Below are 7,222 nucleotides of genomic sequence, written 5' to 3'. Positions count from 1 at the left end.
CTTCGAAGAGGTCGCTATCTGACATTAATGCCCTTGTAGGGTAAAATGACCGTAATATCCCTGTACGGTAAAATGACGATTATGCCCTTCTGTTTCGTATGACTGATGTGCTTATGATTTACATATATGATTGTACTAAGTATGACTTTGCATACACATAATATTTATGACATGACATATAGCATGGGGTTGGGATTTTGATATGGAGGAAATATTGTACTAGTGACTATGTCACATTCATCATTTCTTGGTGGCTATGCCACAATTATCGACATCTTGGTGGCTTTGCCACATTTATTATTCTGGCGACTATCTTTGCATTATTATCTTGGCGACTTTCTTGTGATATTACTGTATAGGGCTAAAGCCCAGACTGTTTTGCATATTCTGATTTCTATTGTTTTTTAGGGGATTACACACTGAGTTTTCGTAAACTCATCATTTTCTTTTTAACTGTACAGGTAATCCCTAGCCTTAGACGATTTGGTGCTGCGAGGGACTTGGAGGTGACCACATGACTTCTTTGTATTGCACTTGATTTTATTTAATTTAAATTTCACTTTTGGGTTTTTAATTTTAGGATAAGGCTGTTTGTGGGTTTTAAGTTTTAATTGGGCTTCTGATTTCTTATATTAAACTGCTAGTCTAGGAAAATATGAGTTTTCAAAATAAAAATTATTTTCAAGGAAAACACGCACTTTAAACTTCAAGGTTTTTTTTAAAAGCTTCCACGATTTATTCAGTTTAAGGAAAACAGGGATAAATATGGTAATTGTTTTGACAAATTGATTTCAATTAGTAACAACATAATTTGCCAAATTTTCTGAAGCAATAAAAACTAAAAGGGTTTTAACTTAAATTCGGATTCTTAACGACAAGCCCTATTTTCGAAAAACACTTCGATGTGACACGCTTGATTCGGCCATAACATCTAGGCCGAGTTTGGGTATTACATTTAGTAGTATCAGAATCAAGTTACAAAACTCGACTGTGGAATGGGTTTTGAAAATATTAGGAATTTTTAGATAACTGTTCTTAAAATATTTTTGGAAGGTTACCAGTGTGGCACACCGAGTCTCCGGCATCGAATCTGTAAGTTCTCCTTTTACTGTAGATTGCTTGAACTAAAAGGTATTACTGAGGGACTACTATAGGTAGTAGGACTATACTGAAACTCTTTAGTTAGAGTAGACTGAGATTATAGAAGACGAAAAACTGTAGTAAGATCTTGTTCTGCGAAAACAAACCTTAATTACTGTCGTTCATAACATATTCGTTAACAATTAATGAAATTACAAAATGATACATAAGACTTTTAAACAGATAATTCGTTATCGAAATAATCACTAGGGGTACTCATAGAAGGGGTACACGTGGCCGCGGTAGAGGCCGTGGAAGTGTTGGGGCTGGGTCTTCAGCATCGGGTCACATGCCTGCTAGGGAGGCACCAGTTTCACCAAAACATGAGATGGTTTAGGAGACGAAAGTCAGAATAAGTCTGCCAACTTCAGGTAGTGATAACCCGAAGCTTGGTACTGAGGCGCTAACCCGGTTAGTAAGGGAACTGTTGGAGGAAGTTAAGGAGATTGGTGAAACACTCCGGGCTAAGTGTGTGGACTGTAAAAAGAAGAGAGATCGTAGTTCTCTGGGGCTGGAGCCTCGTTCTGTGAAGCATATTAAAACACGCTCGAACTTTCTAACTTGTGAGCATTGCAAAAGGTGTCATCCGAGCGAATGCTGGAGGAAGTCAGGAGCATGTCTCAGATGCGGGTCTAAAGAGCATCGAGCTCGAGATTGCCAAGTCACCTTTAAGTCAGGTATGTTTTGTTTAAGTGTGATGATTTGGACATAGAAATTGTATACATGTGATGTCTATCTGCTTCAGTGGTTAAGTGCTTTGGGTGTGTGTAAGAGGTTCCAAGTTCAAGTTAAAGTGTGTTAATGTCATTGGGATTAGAGTGCGCAGCAAGAGCATAGAGGTGTAGCCTAGATGGTGCAACTGTTTTGATAGTTGGAAATTTCGAGGACAAAATTCTTTAAGGACAAAACTTCTTTAAGGAGGGGTGAATTGTAACGCCCTGAATTTTGGGCCTAGAAGTATTGGGCCTTGAGCATGGGAACGGTTAGAAGATTACTCATTAATATTTTAGTTAAGATAGGAAGTGACACAAATTACATGTTTCCTGTGATGGTTAAGTGATTCGGGTGTGTTTGGGAATGTTGGAGAAGCCTGAGTTCAAGTTTGGGCTTTTGCAAAAATTTTAGTTTTTCTCCTTAAGTGAACCTTGGCTTTAGCTGGTAGGCCTTAAAAATATTTGTGGGTAAAATGTGTCACAAAAAGAACTTGTGGTGCAATGGTAGGTGGTGTGTGGAGTTCTCTTGAGGTCTAAGGTTTAAGTCATGGAAAAGTAAGAAGAGTATTTATTTTGCTCTCTTGCCATGTGAGAAGCACAGGTTGATTGAAACTTTGTTGAGGGAAGTTTGAATTGATTAAGGAGTGGATTATGAAGGAGATAAAGGAGGATTTTTAGGAGGAGATTGTGGAGAAAATCAAGGGAGGTGGAGGTGTGTGAGAAGAGTGTGCCGATTTTGAACTGTAAAGCACTTAGGAATTTTGGTTTCGAGAAGTGAGTATTTTTTTCGGGTTTGTAACATTTTGGGATTTTTTTTCTTTTGTTCTCTAGAGGCCGATTAGTGTAAAAAGAGTTTTTGATAGTGCTTTTTTCCCTTTGCTGGTTTCAGTTGTACACACTTTTTCAAGTTTCTCGACTCTCATCTTTTTGCCTCATCTACTTTCCTCCTTCTAAAACTATTTCTCTTTCTTTCTCTTTAAACTGAATACATACTTCCTCCCTTACTCAAACTCTATCTTCTTCTTCTTTTTTTGTAGCTTGGAGACTGTGGCCGATTTAATTCTTCTTCTTCTTCTTCTTCCTTTCTCAATTGCTTTTTCTCTGGACTGACCCTCTCAACATTTTTGGTTTTGACAAGTTTTTCTTTTGGCCGATTATTGTTTGGTTCCTCTGTGAAAGTAATTCTTTTCCCTTCCTTTTCTTTAGGCTGTTGTTTTACCTGGGTTGCTGCCGGAAGTTGGGGATTATTGCTAAGTTTAGAACGCTCCTTTGTTCTCTGTTATTGCTGATATTCCATCGTACTTATACCCCCACTGTGTCGAAATTGCTTATTTGCCTTCTCTGCTAACTTTGAATTCTATTCGGTTCTATGTTTCGCGACTTCGGTGAGTATGTGTTTGGCTAAGGATAAATTATTTTCATAAATATATGTTAATAAGAGGTTCGATTCGTTTACATATTTTAATCAAGGAGTGGGTAATCGCTCTTGATCAACAATTAGGTGCGAATATTCGTTGGCTCAAGCAAGGTAGGTGGTTTTGGTTTAAGTGATTAAGTATATTGATTAAGGCTGGTTGTATTCCTATTGACATGCGATTAATCGTGTGTTGTAAATGGATATAGGTTTTGGTACTCAAGGACTATTCACTCGTTTTCGTAACCAGGTGTGTATTCACACCCTTCTCTACTATAGGTCAACAAAAGCCGAAAAGTTGAAACGTTAACATTTAGGGCCGCACGAGTGTGAGATCGCTCGTGGGTTAAACCGAGCCTACAAATCATAGGCGATAGACTGTTAAGGCCACCATGAGCATTTTCGTAGGCTTGGGCTGTTATGGGCCACGTTGGGTCGAAATGAGGCATGTGGGCCTACTTGGGCCGAGTAGTGAGCCTTGGGCCCATTTACATTGATATGATCATTTAGGTTGTCTGTGTTGCTCGAGGCGACTGTAAACCTTCGGAGAGGTCGTTATCTGACCATAATGCCCCTGTAGGGTAAAATGACCGTAATGCCCCTGTAGGGTAAAATAACCGTAATGCCCCTGTAGGGTAAAATAACCATAATGCCCCTGTAGGATAAAATGACGATTATGCCCTTATGTTCCGTATGACTGATGTGCTTATGATTTACATATATGATTGTACTGAGTATGACTTTGCATACATATAATATTTATGACATGACATACAGCATAGGGTTGGGATTTTGATATGGAGGAGGTACTGTACTGGTGACTATGTCATATTCACTGTTATTGGTGGCTATGCCACAACTACTGATATCGGTGGCTTTGCCACATTTACTGTTTATGGCAACTATTTTGCATTATTATGCAGCTTTGCTGCGATATTGGTGTGTTGGTTGGTACGGGTGGTGTGCTGGTTGGATGTGGGTGGGATGCATAATTGTATTACACTGTACTGATACTGTATAGGGCTAAAGCCTAGACTGTTTTGCATATTTTGATTTCTATTGTCTGTTAGGAGATTACACACTTAGTTTTCGTAAACTCACCATTTTCTTTTTAACTGTACAGGTAATCCTCAACCTTAGATGATTTGGTGCTGCGAGGGACTTGGAGGTGGCCACACGACTACTGTGTCTTACACTCGACTTTATTTAATTTAAATTTCACTTTTGGGTTTTTAATTTTGGTATAAGGTTGTTTGTGGGTTTTAAATTTTAATTGGGCTTCTAATTTCTTATATTAAACTGCTAGTCTAGGAAAATATGAGTTTTCAAAATAAAAACTGTTTTTAAAGAAAACACGCACTTTAAACTTCAATGGTTTTTTTTTTAAAAGCTTTCGATATTTATTCAGTTTAAGGAATCAACGGTGATAAATATGGTAATTGTTTTGACAAATTGATTTCAATTAGTAACAACATAATTTGCCAAATTTTCTCAAGCAATAAAAACTAAAAGGGTTTTAACTTAAATTCGGATTCTTAACGACAAGTCCTATTTTCGAAAAACACTTCGATGTGACACGCTAGATTCGGCCATAACGTTTAGGCCAGGTTTAGGGTGTTACACGCCTGTATCCCTAGCTTGTCGAATTTATATCTCGACTTGAACTTATAGGGGTTTTCACACGGCTTCATACACGCCCGTGTCCTTCACACGACCATGACACGCCCGTGTCTCTGCCCGTGTACAAAAACTTGACATTCTATTTTTGACGCCATCAACCCTTTAGGGGTACACGGCCATGGTAAATACCCGTGTACTAGGTCGTGTCCTCTACGCAGTTGAGACACACGGCCGTGTCTCTGCCCGTGTGGTTACTACTGGGCATTCTGTTTTGCCAAATTTAGGTGCAAGGGACACACGGTCGGACCTCACACCCATGGGGTAGACCATGTGTTACATACGCCCGTGTGGACAAAAACAAGGCTATTTACCAAGCCTTTTTGTCACCCTTACTTACACCCACCTACAAAAACATAAAATACTACCAATACCACATAAACATATGACCATATCAGCCAATACCTAGGCATCCATACATCAATTCCAAGCTATTCCCTATCACATACAACATCTCCTACTTATCAACACAGGCCATGAGAATTTTCATTAAATGCATTTAATAATAATCAATATTAACCAACATCAATAACCTATACAAAATGAATATCACATCCATATGAGCTAACACTTGTGGCTAAACTAACATGACACTAAACAAAAGGACCAAGTCCCTATACATGCCATGCTCAAAATATTTAAACTAACTATACCAAAAACTTGAGGTGATAGTGTGATCAATGCCTCCAACGTTCCTTGATTCCCGAACTAGCTTGGCGGCACTTTAAGAAAAATGGAAAATAGAGGAAGTAAGCATAAAGCTTAGTAAGTTACAAGTAAATAATTAACATCGATTTACCAAGTAACATCATACTCATAACATATCATACACTTGCACAAGATTTTCGAATGACTATAGACATAACTTACTCATTTCATCCTTAATATTCATACACATAACCCGAGCTCATTCTTATGAGTTTCGTGTAGGTACTTGTACCACTTGCAACGTAATCATAACTTTTTTAAATCATGATATAATCTTTAAATTACTTGTTCAACCAGTTGGAAAAATAAATGGATACCCGATAAGCCTCATACAAAAGGTAAGATGCCGATGCCATGTTCCAGACATGGTCTTACACTAGCTCTCATATAAACGCCAATGCCATGTTCCAAACATGGTCTTACACTGGCTCACATATTGAGCCCGATACCATGTTCCAAACACGGTCTTACACTGGCTCACATATTGAGGCTGATGCCATGTTCCAAACATGGTCTTACACTAGCTCTCATATAAATACCGATGCCATGTTCCAAACATGGTCTTACACTGGCTCACATAACCCTAGTATCACGACATGGATATCCGATCTATTCCTACGGTTCAACTAAAAGTTTCACCACATCAAATTTCGTCATGCATATTCGTAACAAAATAAAAAATTTCATGTAATATCAATAATTTAATGCATAATAACAATAGAATTGTAATATTTATGTGCAACTTACCCCGGTATACAAAAAGTGGGCAACTAGATTGAATTAGTCTACTAGCTTGGTCTTCCCCGGGATTAGGTCCGAATTTTGTATTTTTTGATCTAAAATGATAAAATTCACTAATTTAATCATCACATAAATCAAGACATTTCAAAATTCATATTTTGGCAAAATGATCGTTTTGCCTTTAGACTATCACAAAATTATGACTTTGCCCCAAGGCTAATAAATTGATTTTTCATCAAATTTCCTCATTAACCAAGCCTAGCCGACTCCATTTTAAGGTTATTGCAACTCACAAATCCAATTATTTCACACCTTTACTACTTATTTTGTAACTTTTACAAAATGGTCCCTTTTAGGGGTTTTCATGAAAACCGCTTCACAAAAGTTGTTTATTTTACAACTATAACTAATTTTCTTCCATAAAATTTTAGCTCATAACATAAATACTTTCATGTCAAAACCCTAAACTCACAACCATATTGCAAAATAGTCTATCCATTAACTAAATTAAGCTACAAGGGTCCCAAAAGTATAAAAATTATCAAGAAAAGTCATCGAAATCACTTACTTATAAGAGAACTTAATGGCTGAAAGTTTCAAGCTTCAAGAACCCCTTTCTTACTGATATTTTTGGTGGAAAAGATGAATGGTAAAAAGATGAAGCCTTTTGTTTTATTTTATCTTATTTCTAGTCAAAATAGGTTATCAACTTCACCTAATTTTGACTTTTCTATTTTCTTTGTCTCTATGGCCGGCCACCCCTACAAAATGGGTCTATTTGCTCTTTAAAGACCCTAATTTTGATTCTTTAGTTATTTAACACCATTTA

This window comes from Gossypium arboreum, chromosome 8 (genome assembly GCF_025698485.1).
Source record: "Gossypium arboreum isolate Shixiya-1 chromosome 8, ASM2569848v2, whole genome shotgun sequence".
NCBI lineage: Eukaryota > Viridiplantae > Streptophyta > Magnoliopsida > Malvales > Malvaceae > Gossypium > Gossypium arboreum.
The sequence above is the reverse complement of the archived record's forward strand: the minus strand, read 5'-3'. Positions refer to the sequence as shown.